This window comes from Mustela nigripes, chromosome 8, assembly GCF_022355385.1.
Source record: "Mustela nigripes isolate SB6536 chromosome 8, MUSNIG.SB6536, whole genome shotgun sequence".
In the NCBI taxonomy this organism is placed as follows: domain Eukaryota; kingdom Metazoa; phylum Chordata; class Mammalia; order Carnivora; family Mustelidae; genus Mustela; species Mustela nigripes.
In genome coordinates, this window is record NC_081564.1 from 60,618,659 (window position 1) to 60,636,486 (window position 17,828).

At 39.3% G+C, this 17,828-nt stretch overlaps 1 pseudogene; it reads right to left on the minus strand.

The window, feature by feature from the left end:
* Window positions 1-671: 671 nt before the first annotated feature.
* Window positions 672-10,348, minus strand: LOC132023006 (pyridoxal phosphate phosphatase PHOSPHO2-like; annotated as a pseudogene).
* Window positions 10,349-17,828: the final 7,480 nt, after the last annotated feature.

Below are 17,828 nucleotides of genomic sequence, written 5' to 3' on the forward strand. Positions count from 1 at the left end.
CCCTGGGAGGGCAGCCCTGTGTCTAGTGAAGGCAGTGGTCTGAAAAGAAACCGCCCAGGGAAAATCGGTACTCCTAAGATTTCCAAGAAACAAGAAATCTCTACAAACATTTCCTCTATGATAAAAATTTTTTTTAAAGATTTTATTTATTTATTTGACAGGCAGAGATCACAAGCAGGCAGAGACGCAGGCAGAGAGAGAGGAGGAAGCAGGCTCCCTGCTGAGCAGAGAGCCCGATGCGGGGCTCGATCCCAGGACCCTGGGATCATAATCTGAGCCGAAGGCAGAGGCTTAACCCACTGAGCCACCCAGACGCCCCTCTATGATAACTTTTAAGCACAAGCTGGGAACAGCTTCTGTCCCTATATAAAATTAGGTGAAAGGGCAACGGACATGAAAATTTTTTGACATCCGTCGGTTCACCACCTCTGTGATTGCAGGGTGCAGTTCAAAACTGGAGTACACGGAGGTCGAAGAGGGACTGGAGAGAGGCAGTCTCTGCTGATCTGGAGATAGTGGTTTCAGGAGCGGGGAACTCACCCAAGACGCTCGCTTGTGGAGGACCCGCGGGAAAACACAGCCACTTCTCGCGACAACTGGAGGGCGCCCAGGAAGCAGGAAGTGGGCACCAAGACGCATGCGCCCAGAGGGTTTCAGCCCAATGTGCCCTCTCAGGGCGCCTGCGTATTGGAAGATGGCTCCCACTGAGGGCAGGCTGGCCGACTGTGCCCTCTGAGGTCCCCGAGCTGGTGAGGAGCTTCCTTACCTGCCGGGTCCAGCTCCGGTGTAAGTCGGCTGTCCCATTCTTTCACAGGCTCTTGCAGCAATAGCTGTATATTATCCCTGAGCGTGAGAAAAACAACAACAACAACAACAACAACTCAAATCCAAGGTGAGAGCTCAGTCCCTAAGAGGAGGTTACGGTAACATCAGTCCTGCTAAGGAAACCCCTCTGGTAAGACCCTGCAGGGAGCCAGACTTACCCAGGTCCCCCAACAGTGCCTCCCTCTCCAGGTGACAGAGCACCCTCAGGGCTGGGGAGCAGGATCTAGGGTGTGTGAATTGCAGCATTATCCCCAGAGCTTTATTCTCCTTGTGGCTCTTCTAATACAGTACATGCATGGCCATTGTTAAATCTTTGTCCATCCTGTCATAGGGAAGATCCTGCTGAAGTTTGGCTCTTAACCACTGGGAGGCTGTCGCAATTCATACAATTCCTAAATGAGTTTTCATCTCAATTCCTATAGCAAGCGCTGTATGAATCATTCACTCATGTGGCACCTACAATATCCTTATATTATATATACCTGGCACAGGGACCCATAGACGTGCCTTGTTGCTGCAGTTGCCGAAAATGATGCAGAGAATGGCAATACAAGATACTATGATAAAAGTAAAGGCAAGTAATTTGCCCTAGGTCACTGGATCAGGACCACAGCAACCTTAACCCCAAGGGTTATACATGGATTCTCTTGTTACAGAGACAGGATGAGGGGGGATATTTTAATATTTTAATGTGAAGGTTCTACTTAGTAGCTCTCAGATCTCATGAGGTGGCTGCATTCCCTACTCATTTAGGAGAACATGCTGCCACTTTCTGAAAATTTACTCACCCTTAAAACACCCATAAAACATTCTGTTGCTAGGCATTGGGGAATCCAGAGTGAATAAAACACAGTATTTGCCCTCAAAAAGCTCATGGTCTAGTGGGGGAGAATGTTAAAAAGGAAACTTAAAATGCAGTGAAGTAGAAGCAACTGCTATATGAGCTAAGGAGAAGAAATAACTCATTCAGCTCTGGGATGATTTGAGACACTGATACTTGCTAGTTGGAGATAATGGTGGAAGATATTCCAAACCGAAGGAAGATAAAGGCAATAAGGTAATACATTTGGAAAGGACCATACATGTCAAGTAACTGTAATTAATATGCCTTATGATCTTATATAAGTTATTTATCTTTAGCTTCTTCATCCCTGAATAAATATAATAGTGGTTTAGGTGTGTTTAGTGAAACTGGAACACAGAGTTTCTTGGCATGGAGACATGGCTGGGTGAGTTGGGGCCAGGTTGCAAAGCTCTTAGGGATCCAAGAACTGTAAAGGGGTCGGGACTTTATCCCTCGAGATTATTTTAAGGAGAGTGGCATGACCACATATGTATTTAGAATGTCACTTAAGTCCATACCACACAGGAAATTCTATACAGTCTTGTGTCTTTCAGTATTTTTCTTTGCTGAGTGTTAGTCTTGTTTACCCAAACACATTGTAAGCTACATGAGATCCTTATCTCTCATAGCAAGCAGCAACATACTCAGGTCATAGAATGCCCTTAATATATATATTTCTTGATTAATTCTAATACAGTTATCTGACTTCCTCCTAGACAACTTAATCGATAACATTTATAAAGCTTAATACAATCACATAAAGCAAGAAATTCTAGAGCATGGAATTTTATATTTTACATAAACCTTTTATGAAGAGAAGCTTGCCTTCATTTTCCAAAAGCCTTACATTCACCTTGTAGGTACAAATAGATGGGTGGCTATCTCTCCATATGTTTGGCTAAGTGTCTGAGTGGTAAATTAGGAGGGCTGGAGATTGTAGAGACCTAAGTACAAGTGGGGAAAATGAGCTACTGTGTTCAACAAACCCCAGCAAAATACATTAGAAGGCAGAGAAAGAGATATGGTGAGAGATTGAAAGAAATATGAAGTAAAAGAAATGCAACTGATAGAGGCAACCAGCTCACAGATCTCTTTACTAGGGGGTCCAGACTCTTCTTTGGCGGCTACTGGATTTAGTGGTTCAAAGGGAAAAATGTATACAAATAAAGTGAGAAAAATCAATGGTGACTTTGTAGACTATTGAAGACTTGAGTTGAGTGAGTTATTTTGTATTCCTTTGTTAATCTTTGTCCATAAGTAGAAGCACACAACACAAACACTTGGACCCAGTATATCTCAGCCCCTCTTAGGATTCACAAACCCTGGATACTGCCCTCTAGGCCACACATTCCCTCTTCTTCACAAAGATAAATTTCACATCAGCCCAGCAGTCAGCCGTCATCTATTCTCAGGGGAAGAGTATATAGCATGATCTCCCTTGAAATATTAGCTCTATTTACACGGGTTTGCGTGGACCACATTACTTATGAGTCACCAAGGGGAAACCGAGCCTCCAGTAGATAAAGCGATCAGCACAAACCTCTGTAAATAAATCTGAAATTTCAATGAAGGTCATGCCAAGCTGATTTATTCCTCAGCACCCTATGAAATAATGTTGACCAGGTAAGTGGTTTTCATTTTTTTCCTCCATCCACATAAGGGAGAACCTTTTTGCTCTAAGGAGCTTGTCACACATGTTAACAATGAGCATCTGGTCAGAGAGATAATACACCCTGAAGGAAATAACCTTCTATTATTATATTAGATTATCAATACTGAAAGGCCAGGTCATATAGCAACACTTTGGTGTTGTTTTTAAATTTAATCTGGTGATACAAATTCTCAGAACTTAATTGAGGAGCTATAGTTCAACAACAGAAACTATTTTTTATTCAATAAACAGAAATGAAGCATCTACCTACAGGAAGCCCTGAGCAGAAATGAAGTTAATCAGTATAAGAGAGATGAAGACAGATACGGCATGGCCCGTGAAGGTCTCCCTCCCAGTGTCTCCATTGAAAACCCCTAAATATTCCGAGAAGTCAAACATTATCAATCGCGTATTGACAAAACAGTCAATTAGTAAGTAATCATTCAATCTATATTTATTGAGATTTTCCTAAGGATAAGACTTTATCCTAAATATTGAGGTGTGGGATAGAAATAAAATGAAAGCATAAGGAAATTTTCCTCAAAAACTTACAGTACAGTTGAATTTTATTATATAAATAGTCATTGCAGTGAGCAAAGAAATAGACAATCAAATTAGGTGGGTTTCGTTTTGTTTTTTGTGTTAAGCTCAAGAACCATGTATCTTTTCTAAACTGAATTTCTTACTTTTCCATCTGTCCTATTATACATAGCCCATAAGTAGCAAGGAGACCTCAGGACCCCAAAGCATTGTCCTTTAAGCAGGAAAAAAGAAATGTGATGACACCAGAAGATCTTAATAGAATTGTTGAGAAAGATAAAGAGAAGCTTCAGGAAGACAAAGATAAGAACCAGACATTAATTAATTTTTTAAAGAAGATAAGATGCTAGTAATGCTAGAAGTATGCATCACAGTATGATTCTGCCCGGTTTAGTTGGAATTTACAGAACGAATGGTAACAACTCCTACTTTCACTTCTGTCTCAAATCATGATAAAAAATAACTTCAGTGTGTATGGGTGCCATTAGAAACTATAGCTTAGGAAAACAAGCTGTCCCTGGACCCAGTGTTAACATAAACACCAATTTCACTCATTCTAAGAAAAGTTTCTCTGGTTCTCATTTTAAAATCTCATTTATAGGCAAACAATTGATAAATTACTCATAAAATACTTCTCTTTATAAAACTTTCTTATCTTATCTTAAGGAGTCCACTGTGTACCTAAGACTGAAAAATCTGGATTTTGTTACACTGATAAATTTTTATTTAAACCAATTTCCTTATCTTCACCCTCTCATACAGTCTTCCGAGTTTTTCTAGTTTGACTTTTCTTCTAACAGATATTTCTTCTTTGGGGGCATGGCCTCACACCCTGTTGGAGAGAACAGTTCAGGTCTTTCTATCTGTGGTAACTGATCTCCAGTAATACATGAGCAACTGTTATGGATAAGATACATATATGGTAATTTTGTTGGATTTTCAGTCTTTGCTTACAGAGGTTTCAGAACATTTTAACTGGGTAGGGCATTAGCAAAAACCTGAGGGCCGCTCTTTGTCATGCTGAGGTACTCGCCTGTATCTTGTGCCTTTTTTTCCATTCGATCAGGCTTTATGTGTGCTTTGATCCAGGCAAAACATAACAAAGATATTTTTCAGTTGCAAAACTCCAACTATATATTCACTGAGGGCAAAGCTAAAACCATCATTAGGCAACAATGATGCTTTGAAATTCTGGCTGTAGAATTTTGTGGAGCATATTCTCCTTCCCCTTTATGTGAATAAAGCCCTTTATAATGCTTCATATTCACGATGCCTCCTGGTTTCCCTGTAATGCAGCCTTGCTTTGTTATTCCCTCCTTGCTGCTAAAGAAAAAGAGGACAAGAGTGGCTAAGTAACTTGCCCAAAGTTATTCACATGGATTAAAATGAGAATATTAAAACCATTGTAAAGAATGCAGTGAATGTTCTCTGTAGTCACCGGTTCTTCCTGTGGCAATGCTAATATATATTGCCTGAAATGCACTCTCCCTCAACTACCACCTGCCAGTTCAAATCCTGTCCTTTGAGGGATTAACGCAGGTCCTACCTCCTCAAGGTCCACTTCTTCCAAATCAGCCTTCTATTAGCTCCTCTCAGACTCACCAGCTGAATGCAGGATCAAGCCCTGTTTTGTATTTCTCCCGATGCAATCCAAATTGGTGAAGTCATAAGGATAGTAATGTTTCCTGCTTTGGGACCCAGTGATATTCATCCTACTTCACATGGCAATAGTAGTGACAATAATTATTTCATTAGTTGACAAAAAGCACTAGATTGGAGTCAAAAAGAAAGCGTGGATTTATGTTGCTGTTGATAAGCTCTTGAAACCCGAACAAGTCTAAGATTCAGTTTTTCAATCTATAAAATAAATATGTTAAATAATGTGCTTTCTGATAGTAATTCTAAAAGTACAATTTTATGATTCTCTTGTTTACTTGCACACATCCTTTGGGATAGTAGAAGGGGAACTTTTCCTACTCCTTTTCCTCCTACTTCTAACTTTTATCTGCACGTTCCTTCAAACCTGACCCAGTTAGCTCAGCATTTTCAGAAGTAGGATTTAGAGAGGTGTTACTGAATGAGAATACCACAGGACTATTTAACTGATCAGCACTTCAAAACATGTATTTTGAAACATATTGAAGCAAAGCTGAAGATAATAATCATGGACTCTTCAGTTTGGATTCTCTGTCTCCAGTAAATGGAAGAAGACCATAAGCATTTTTCCAGCATCTGGAATTAGAAGGACAGCAACTTAAATTTAAAGAAATTAAAATTATATATGAAAGTCCTTAGTAATTAAAGGAGGAAAAGTTTGTCACTGGTATTATTCATCCTTTGAGGTACACTGCGCTCAACTTGACATTATGGTATCTGAGTTTTAGCTCAACCCCTGTCATCAAATTAGGAATTTGATGAATTGAAAATTGTCTCTAATGTCCCTTCCAATACCAACATTCTAGTAGCTGGGGTCTGATTGGGGCCTCCCTTAAGTAACTCCATATCTAAGTTTCCAGCACCCTCCATTCCCCCCATAGTAGTGTTCTTTTCCTCCATGACATGCCCTCCTAAAACAGCTTCCCATGGGTGACCTATTCTACTAACTTCCACATCTTTCAGTCTTATCCCTATTTATCCCAGCTTTTTAGAAATCTGCTACTGCTTTAAGTACTTGAGGCATGAGGCAAGCTCATGTTGTCCATTAACATGCATATATGAGAATACAGGATCTCTGTGGCATCTGTCCAATATGGCAAAAGAAGCTACTGTCGGATCAGAGGAAAAAGTGACCCATATTCCCTGGTCTGTTGACCAGTCTCCTCAATTTTCAGCAGATACCTACGTTTCATTATGACTTGATCTTTTACGAATACCAAATGATACCCCAGCATTAAGGAAACCAACCTCACAGGACTTTTTGCCAATAATTTTGAACCAGCTACAACTTTCATCTTGTATATGAAAGTGACAACATGGTATAAAGAAAGTACTCATAGAGACCTAAAGCATGAAGCACCTTAACCAGCCTCAGTTTCTCTATCTATAAAGTGAAGTAGTTGTACAAATCCAAAATTACAGGAATTTTTTAGTAACTTAAGGTAGATCTAGATAATAGACTACCATGCAGCCTTTCTAGTGGAAATTATACAAACCATAATAATATGGAAAAAATCTAAATCAATGTTAAACAGACATAGAAAAATATTTTATTGTATTTTTATTTCAGTAACCATACAAATACATGTGTCTCTAAGAAAACACTACACAATAAGTGAAGTAACCATTTTGGAGTAGTTTCGTAATGGCTGATTTATATGGATGGTAACAGTTTGAATAATGACAGACTCTTTTCAGTTAACAGTACAGAGGTTAGAATGACTGCTCAGGTTTCATCTAGCAATGGATTCCTGTGGTCCTTTGATAAACACATTCATGCCAACATGCTTAGAAGTATAAATGGGGTAAGGAGTTCCTCATGGAGATAAAAAATTGGGGCGCCTAGGTGGCTCAGTGGGTTAAATCCTCTGCCTTCAGCTCAGGTCATGATCCCAGGGTTCTGGCATCGAGCCCCACATCGGGCCCTCTGCTCAGCAAGGAGCCTGCTTCCTCCTCTCTCTCTGCCTGCTTCTCTGCCTACTTGTGATCTCTGTCTGGCAAATAAGTAAATAAAATCTTAAAATATATATATATATATATATGTATTTTTAAGTATGGAAAAATATATATATATATGTATTTTTAAGTATGGAAAAAGCACCTTTATGAAAAAGCATGTCTCAAATAGACTCATTTGTTCTATAGTTTCAAAATAAGGGGAAGGGGAATAAGGGGGAAGATCTTTTGCCTCCCATTGAATTTTTTCCTTAGCCCAGGAACAATTAGGCACCCTTCCTAATTAGGCACCCTTCCGATGCTTCTTTCTGCATATCTTTTTTTACATACAGCAGTTACCAAGTTGCAAAGGGACTGTCTTTATGTCTGACTTTCCCCAGAAACTGTGACCCCATAAAAATAAGGATGGGGCTTTATTAATTTTTGAGTCCTCAGAACCCAACACAGTGCAGTAGGGGGCCAGATTAAATGTTGGTTTGAATGAGTAAGTGAAGGAAAAGGAGGAGATTAGCACTCTTCTCTTAAAAATAGAGATATTACAGCTGCTCAGGAGTTAGTGTTCCATCCCAGGGACCTGGGGGTTGTTTTTGTTTGTTTTTCTTTTATTTGTTTTCCCCCCAAGCCATCTTTACATACACAGCCCACTGGAATATCTTCTGGTTGCCAAAGAAACACAATTTATGCTTTACCTCACAGACCCAAGGTTTGCCTGACCAGACTCATTAAAATTGATAGTTTTACACATCCTCTTTCCTTGTTTATTGTTTTAGTCAGCTTTGCTAATAAACCAGCTTTGCTCATATTGATTTTTTTTAAGATCTTTATTTATCCATTTGAGAGAGAGAGAGAGAAAGCACAAGCTGTGGGGAGGGGCACAAGGAGAGGGAGAAGCAGACTCCCCACTGAGCAGGGAGACCAACATGGGGCTGGATCCCAGGACCCCTAGATCACAGCCTGAGCCGAAGTCAGAGGCTTAGCTCACTGAATCACCCAAGCACCCCTGCTCATATTGATTTCTTTCTTACCTGCACTCAACTTTGTAGATGCTGGAAGGTTTCTCTCAACCTCCTTAACTCCTATAGAGAAGACCATGAATATGGGGAGTGGTGGGTGGGGAATAGTTTTCTGATATTCTTCAGAGAAAGGAACTGTGTTCCCTAAAGCATGGTAATGTACCATTCCTACAAGTCCTTCTGGGGCACTCAGGGAAGCAGTCCCAGGACAGAAGTCTCCCTTTTTTGTTATGTCTGGATTCAGAGGCATATATAAAAATAAGTTGTTTTTTTACTTGTCAGTGTTATTTATTTCACAGCTGTTTTCTCGTTATTCAGAATACTCCTCTATGTTTTCTACCCTTAAAAATTCCCTTGCTACTGACTCTTCTAATCAGCATTAAATATGCCCAAGTCTGTTCCATCAAGATACCTCCCTGTCTCTTACTTCACCACACAGTACCTTGAATGTTGTCCACAACCATCGTCTTCACTTCCGTTTGACTTCTAGCTTCTCCTTACACCAGTGCTCCAGTGAATCTATTAGCCCAAAGGTCAGCAGTGGTCTCTGTGGCTAAATTCAGTGCACATTTTACTCAGTGATAGTACCTGTCCTCTCTGCAGCCACAAACATTGTTCTCACTCCTCCACTGAAACACTGCTCACTTTTCTTGGCTTCTTGGAAATCTCATTCTTTGGCTTTTCTTCTACATCTCTGGCCATTTCCTCAAGGGCTTAAATTCTTTTACTTAAATATTTGGGCTCTGTTTTCATTTCCCTTCTCATTTTACTTTGTCTACCTGAGAAAATTAATCTATTTCCATGATTCCAGAAGTTCCTGTGTGCTGATGATTTTCGCCATCTCCAGCTTCGCTCAGCTGTCCTGAGCTCCAGAATCAAATAGTGAACACCTCCATTTGAACATCTTAGAGGTACCTCAAATTCAGTATGAAAATGAACTCATTATTCCACTTCCCCAAACGCATACCTCTTTTGTGTTCTTTATCTCTGTGAAACATAAGACCATGTGTCCACTTACCGGAATCAGAAACCTGATAGTGATCCCTAATTTTTCTTCTTTTTCTCCTTTTCTCCTCCTCCCACCTCACCAGCCACCAAATCCTTCCTCTGTAACTGCTATTGCTTTTCCTTCCTCTGTAACTCAAACCCATCCACTTCTCTCTATCCCCCTGCTGATACCTTAATTCAGGTTACCATTCAGGACAGACATCGTTTCCACCGTCACCTATATAAACAATTTGTGTATAATTCACTCCCTGTTGTAGCTGTTTATCTACAAACTCTACCAAAACTACATTTTTGCAAAGATTTTGGGGGCACCCGTTGCAAGAATGGGCATGGTAACTTTCCACAGTGAGATGACCATCGCTATCAAAAGCTGCTGGATTTGTAAACACTTTATCAAACACATCATGAAAACTGGTAGCTTCTAAAACCCAATCTATGAAGACTGAATTTGAATCTGAAATAATGATGCAGTCAAATTTATCCTTGTTCTTTCTTATAAAGTTCAAAAGCTCCACCATCCCTAGAGTGAAAGGCATTGATGTCACTGCTCTTTTCATTTCATCTTCTCTTACACCTTCATCTCCCAAATACTTAAAGACTCTGCCCATAAATTCTGTCCAAAATCCTTTTTCATAAGAATCTTATAGTTCAATAGGAAGCTTTTTCTCTGGAGCACACTATACAATCCAGGTGTCACTATTATCATCTATGATTGTATTGTCAAAGTTAAAAACGAGCAAAATTTTCATGGTTCCATAAGCAAATGTGGGTTACCTCAACTTAGTATTTCCAAGACAATTATTTTTACTTCAGAATAGGGTTTAAGTAAAACAGTCATGACAATCTTCAGTTTTAAACACCAGCCAGTTTCTTCCTTCATCACCTGGACTATTTCCTTACCCTTAGAAGATAGAGTAGAATGAGATCCAAAATGAAGTCATTGCTTTCCTTCATGTAACCAAATTATATTCATCAGCCTAAACATGTTACTTTTGTATGTATTTACTTTACCTTGATCTTCAGGTTGCTTACAGATTACAAATGAAGCTAGATGTTCAAGAACATCAAAACAGTGTCTGCCTCACTCTGCTATCTTTAATTTTGTAATGGAGATTTATCTTTGTCTCATTCACAGTCTTACTTCCTTCATGGTATTAGTGAACCAGAGCTCATAGTGCATAAAAGTGTTACAAATACTTAGGTTACAATGCAGCCCATATGCTTAGGTTAAAATACTTACTGTGTGACTTGGGGTAAGATATTTAATATCCCTGGGTCTCAGTTTCCCATCTGAGATATGAATGGCATCTACCACAAAAGATTATTGTGAAGCCAAAATTTGTTAATATAAGTCAAGAGTCTAGGTAAATACACGGCATGTGGCAAACTCTGTTCGCCTTTTCTCTTATTATTTTAATTGGCTTATTCTCCTTGCAGTTTTCATGCTCATACTCATACCCAGTTGAACCTCTTTCTGTCACTAGGAACACCTTTTTAGCATCCCCTCCTTTCCTTCAGGCCAGCTTCCCACCTGCACCTGAGTGCTGTCTTAATGGTTTTCTCTTTAGAAGTGAGGGAAGAAGGGGCACCTGGGTGGCTCAGTGGGTTAAGCATCTGCCTTCAGCTCAGGTCATGATCCCAGGGTTCTGGGATTGAGCCCCACATCTGGCTCCCTGATCAACAGGGAATCTGCTTCTTCCTCTACCACTCCTCCTGCTCACGCTCTCTCTTTCTCTCTCTCTCTCTCTTCCACATAAATAAATAAAATCTTAAAAAAAAAAAAAAGTGAGAGAAGAAGAGCCTAAGAACAGAAGTAACCACCACCATCACAGAGTAAGTGAATGGAAGAGATGGGACCAAATCCTTATACCTCATAACTTTGTATTCAAGGTTCTCCTCATCTCCGAAGGTTCTTTCTCTCTTTGTTGAAGGATAATATTTCCATATGCCCTGCACAAAACATTATTTGTAGAACAGAGGAAAGGATGCTGTCAAATCATGGCTCCATTCTGCCATAGTGTCTACAATTCCCATCATTAAAAAGACTTCCTAATATACGCTGGAGAAACTTTCTCTCGGGAAACCATTCTCACTATTTCCCTTCCATTCCATTTCTTTCTCTTTTAATCCTCAGAGCACCTTATATTTATGTCAGGACTTAGCACAATTCATTAAAATAAGTTTCTTCTGTGTCTCCTCTCACCCCTCCCCGCACCCAGTAGCTTGTGAGCTCTGTGAAGGGAAGGACATCTCATTAATCTTTAAATTTCCAGTGCCCAGCATGGGGCTTATCTCACAGAAGATAATTTAATAAAAGAGTATTTTATGAATTAGTAAATATACACTCTGAGTCAAAGAACAAAGTATTTAAAAAATGGCAACATCCCAAGGGAATGTTTAGATGACTCTACATAAGCCAGAATACATCAAAACTCTCATGAGATTAAATCTAGAATAGCTGGTATTCAAGGGAGGACACTTTCATCTGCAAATAACAGAATGCCCAACTAAAAGTGGCTCAGATTTTAAGGGTACAATTTAGTGCTTATTTCACAAGAAGTGTGGAGGTAAGTAATCCCTCAGCATCAGTGAACCAAGGGCAAGATGGCAGGGGTGTAGAAAAACCCACTTTCTCTTCTGTGAGGCATAACTCAAATTGCCTTGCCAGGTTTTTCCTCTCCTGTTTTTAAATTTCCATAAGACTTCCTCCCAATACTATTTTAATTTGCTTCTATCTTATGTCTATAGCTCATCTTCCCAAGTAGATGTTAAGCAGATCAAAGGGAAGAACAGTGTCTTAAATGTGTTTGTATTGGCCACTGAGATGTCTATTATGTCCTGATAGACACTTACAGCTTAGTCATTGTTTGAGTAATTAATCGAGTCAAGTTTTACTCATGTCCCACACACAAGGGATTTCCACAGAGAAACAGTGCATGTTCCCTATTATGGAACACAGGATTAAGATGGAGAGGGGGATGTATTCACTTGCTCATCCAGAAAACTAACCCAGACTCTCTTGGATTTTCTGGGTTCTCTGAGAGGTTACTGCCTGCGTCTTTGATAAGGATGCATTTCAGATGAGTTCCTCAGAGTCATGCCCTTATGCTGTCAACATTGCCGCAATTTTATCTAGATTGAGTTGAAGCCCGGTTGATTTAATCCAGAAATTTATTTCTGACAGACAGCGGGGTAGCATTTGTCACTATATTCTGAATCCAAAGTAAAAGAGATTGAGAGTCAGTGTCATCACTGTTTGGGTGGTAGTGAACCACAAATGTGCTTTATTTCAATCATAAATTGTTATTTGTTGTTTTTACAATGTGCATAAAACCATAGGTTAAACAACTCGGGAATGAGTACTATATTTTGGTATCCATGTTTGGCTATTTTATTTAGAGGGTCTGTTCTCTTTAATCTAGACTTTTTCCTCACTTACCTCTGTTAATAGAGCAAAAATTAAATATATGTGCCATCAAAACTCCCCCTGCTTCTTTTGGCACATATTTAGCAGAAGATCCCATTCTTGGTCTTGCATCTCACAAATTTCCCTGACAGCCTCAGCAGGGGAGATATGTGAGACAATCCATAAAAAACATGCGGTTAGTGTAGACATTCTGTCAATGAACAGAAAAGTAATTCAGAGCCCCTGCTAGAATTCAGCTTTCTATAATATTTACCAAACTGAAGTCAGTTTGGCAGTAAAGTACCCATGTGGAGAAGCCAGAAACTCTAATTACATTCCCATACAATTATTCAAACAATGGCTATTTTCCTAAACCATCACCATCATCACACATTATTAGGGTGAAGGCTAACCAAACATTTCTATTTTGTTTCACTTGTAAGTTGAATGAACTTACATGAATCAAGGAGGGGGATTGCAACTTCCTAATTTCCAAGACTGTGAGTTTGACGTCCACATGTAGGGTTAAAAACTATTATGGCAAATGAATCCTGGTTCAATCAACTTGAGATAAATTCACAATGTGATTGATTATTTGTTTTGTACCTGGTTGTTCCTAGATGGATTTAAAGTAGAATTCAAAAAGTACACATAGTTAATACAATGCACTTACTGGAAATGAACACAAATTTGTCTCCAAGCTTCCAAGAGAACTACAATGAAAAAGGGAAGCTAGCAGTCACATCACTTAATGTTTGGAAGATAAAACCCAAGCCATGTGCACAGGAGAAATTGATTCTTCTAAGAGCAGAGTCCTCACAGAAAAACACTCTCAAGCAGTGAACATCTTTAAAAAAATTTTTTTCACATTATGGAAGCATTAATGATTTTCATAGGACTATTTCCTAGAAAGTCAGTGTGCTCATTGACACAGCACTAAAGTTCAACATAGGGATAGCATTTTCTGTGGTTCTACCATTACTTGTGTGGATACACGAGACAATAGAACAGGAAATGGGCAGGTAACATTTGTTTATCATCTACCAGGATAGCCTGCTGAATCATTGGTATTACAGTTTAGAGGTGGGCATAAAAATCAAAGAGATGTTTCTTTTTTTAAAAAAATCCTCTAAAATTAGGGGACAGATGGGCTGTTACTTACAGTGCTCGGGCTTTTTGAAACCCTTCCTAAGATTTCTTGGACCCAGAAGCTATACCTATCTATGTACCCTGAAGTAGAGATAAAATTATTTAGAAACTTTGGCGGGGGGGTGGTGGGGGGAAACAAACCCAAAACCTGTTTTCACTAAAACGGCAGTTGTGTCTGAATTTATATAGTCTGGCTATGTCATCAACCAAATCACTACATAGTTTTCTTAAATTTCTATTCCCTCTGCCAGTACATTAGCTTCTCCCAGGGCATCAATTACCGCAAACAATTTTTTGGAAGGTTTTCAGAGACAGCTACCCTAGCAGTTCCATGAACTGTAGCCATCCCCCAATGCAATCTGTTATTTCTACAACCCCTATATGTGTACTAAATTTCACTGAAAAATATCAAATATACAGAAGATATTACTATTTGATAAGTTTGCTCAGCTTCCATTTTGTCTCAAGATGAATGACTGTGTTAAAAATAAAAAATAAAGAGACATATTGATATCCTATCATAAGGTACGCAATTTCAGCAAAATAGGTCAATGTAGAACAAACCCATATTAAAACAAAAAGTTTCAAGAGGGTTGAAAGAGAGCAACTACTCCAGCAGAATGAAAAACCGCATGAACTGCCTACTGTAGAATGGCACACCTTTTATTAAAACTTTAATGAGATTGTGCATGCAAAGCTCTCTGGGCTCCGGCTAACTTTCCTTCCTATGTAAGAGCCTATATTCCCCTTTCTGTGACCTACACGTACCCCTTACTATTCTCAGAAAAAAATGCCTCTGGTTGAGTATTTTCCAAGAGGGTGCAGCAGTATCTCTTATCCCTATTTTCTCCTGCAGCATGATCTTGCCCCTCCCCAATGAGAGGGGGTGTCTATTTCTCCACCCCCTTGAATCTGGAGGGACCCTATGGCAATTTAGGTTGATTGAATAGGGCAAAGTGATGTGACCCCTCCTGGCATAATCCTTAACTGGAATGGCATCTTCCAACGCTTGCCTTTCGCAGCCTGTATAAGAAGTCTGTTCTACTCTGATAGGCACTTGAAAGGTATTGAGGCTCCAGACATGTGAGTGAAATGCCACCCATTTGAATCGCCAATTCAGTTGAGCCTTCAGATGATCTGGCCCCAGCTATTCTCTAAAGAGAACTGACTTAGATACCCCACCAAAACTCCTTGAGAGAGCCTGGTTAACCCACAGAACCATGATAGAAAACAATAAACTATTTTTTAAACCACTGAGTTTGGGGATGATTCAGAATAAATCAAATTCCCTAAATATGCTTGCTTTCATTTCTGTTTCAACTGCTTAGATTTCTATTCCTCCCTATTTTTGCCTTTTAAAATCTCACTCATTCATCAGAATTTAACTGACTCAAGTCCTCTAGCCAACACTAACCACTATCTTCATTCTAGTCTCATAATTATTTTTCCATATCTATATTCTGTGAGTTTCCACTATTATAGCATATAGAATACATATTCTTCATTCACGGATTCATTCATTCCAAAATATTTATTGAGTGCTTTCTCTGTACCAAGAAAAAATGAGTACAATACAGTGCCCAACCTGAAAGAAATTACTGACTGAAGGGGGTGACCGATATAGACAATTTGAGGCTCAGTAGTTGTGGAACTTCATGGAAACAGTAAGAAAGGGTGGCAGGAGGGGAAGGAGTTAGGAAATAAGTGAGCTCCGCATGGAGAGAAAAGGAAGGATGTTCCCTGTAAAAGGGATCACCTGCATAAACAAATTTCCCAGAAGTGAAAGGCGAAATGACCCTTCTGGGAAACTATAGGTATTTCAGTATTACCAGATGTAAACCAGAAATTTTAGAAGGCTAGAAGACTGAAGATGGGCATAGATTTTAGGGAGCCTTCTGTGCCATGCTAAAGTACCAACTGAAGAATGATCTCCCTTGATCCATCCCCCAAGTTCACAGCTCTTTCTAAGTCATCATGTCTTCTCAGGTTTCCATGACATGAAATGTTCAGGATACTTTAGAACTTTATCAATTATTTCTCATGTTTTCTAATGTGATTTCATATACATTGATCTTGTTTTCTCAGTTAAATGTATCATTGTGAGTTAGAAGGGCAGTGAACACACTCATAAGAGAAGTCTTATGCATGCAAGAAGAACATAGTCAGAAATACTTGACCAGGCAGTCTGTAAGAGTCTGAATTTGCCCTTGCCTTTACTATATTTATAAACAAAGACACATGAAATAATTAAAAAACAATGTGGCGCCTGGGTGGCTCAGGTTAAGCAGCCTACTCTTGATTTCCACTTAGGTCATGATCTCAGGGTCCTGGAATCAATCCCTAAGGCAGTCAGGCTCCGTGCTCAGCAGGGAGTCTGCTTGACCCCTTGCCCCTCCTGCTGCTTGTGTGTGCAAGCCCTCTCTCTCTCCCTTTCTCTCTCTCAAATAGATAAACAAAATCTTTTTTAAAAAGTTTAAAAACATAATTACAAAATAACGTGTAAAGGAATTTGGCATGATGGCAAAATGAGGAAAAATATTGAACAAATTAATATAGTTTTTTATTATATTTATGTTCTAATTAACTGAATGATAATAATCATGAAGTCTTATGTCTGTAATGTGTTATATGGTTTGTAAAGGCCTTTCATAAGTATTATGTCATTTACCCTAGAAAAAGATACACTAAGGAACACAGTAATTGAGAAATGCTTTTCTCCATTGGACTGAATCTAGAAGAAAATTATTACATTGTTTCAACAAATAATTAAATTTGATATCTTAGAAAGAGACTGCTATTGACCATGTAGGGGTCAGCCAGTTCCATTGTCTTCCTCTTTTTCCTCATGTGCTCACCAGAGTGACAAATGAAATGGGCAAATACTTATTTTTTCTCCTTCCAGGTCCTTCTCTGCATAGAATTTGGGAGCTCATCTAGCTAACCACTCGGGATGGCCAAAAACAACAAATCAGATAGAAGAGTCAGAGGACTGGATGGATCACAGAGGTATGTCACAGGTCTTTTAATATAACAGTACTTTTAAATAATAGCTCATGTTATAGTTCCTTGGGCTCCTTTGCAACCACAAAAACAAGGATTGCCTCTTGTGCACAGAGTATAATAAAAATCAGGTAGCAGATTTCCAGCACATGAAATATACTCTACCACATTTTTCCATGTTTTTTAATTCAATTTTTATGAGCCTCTGTGGCTGAGGGAACTATGACTAAAGGAACAGGGAGTTCTGGGTATTTTAACTGCAGGCTGATATATGCTCACAGAATTATAGGGATGGAATGGACCATGGGAATGAATTTGTCCAATCCCTCTCATTTCATAAGAAACTGAGGTCTAGAGTAGCACTTGCCAACTATGTATATGTGATGACATTGAAAGTGAACACATTTTTATGAAACAATGGGATTATCTGTAAAGGCCAATCATAGCTAAAGGCAATCATCTGGGGGCACCTCAGGCTAGCTGACCACCAAGAAGGCTGTGGGATCAATATCTTGGCACACCTATATCACATTCACGGTATTTCAGTGTTGGCAAGGTACACATCAAGGGGGCGCTCTGGTCTAGGGTACACACATTCAAATGGCAGTTTTATAGGAATAACATCTGAATATCTGACTCTCCAAAAGGTACTTGTATTGCCTTGGCCAGTTGGTCAGGGGTAGTGGTTAAAAGTATAATGGTCCACAATAGAGTTGATGAGATGCAACAGGTGCTTGCCTAAGAAATTTCTGGTTGTCTTATGTATAACTACTTAATAAC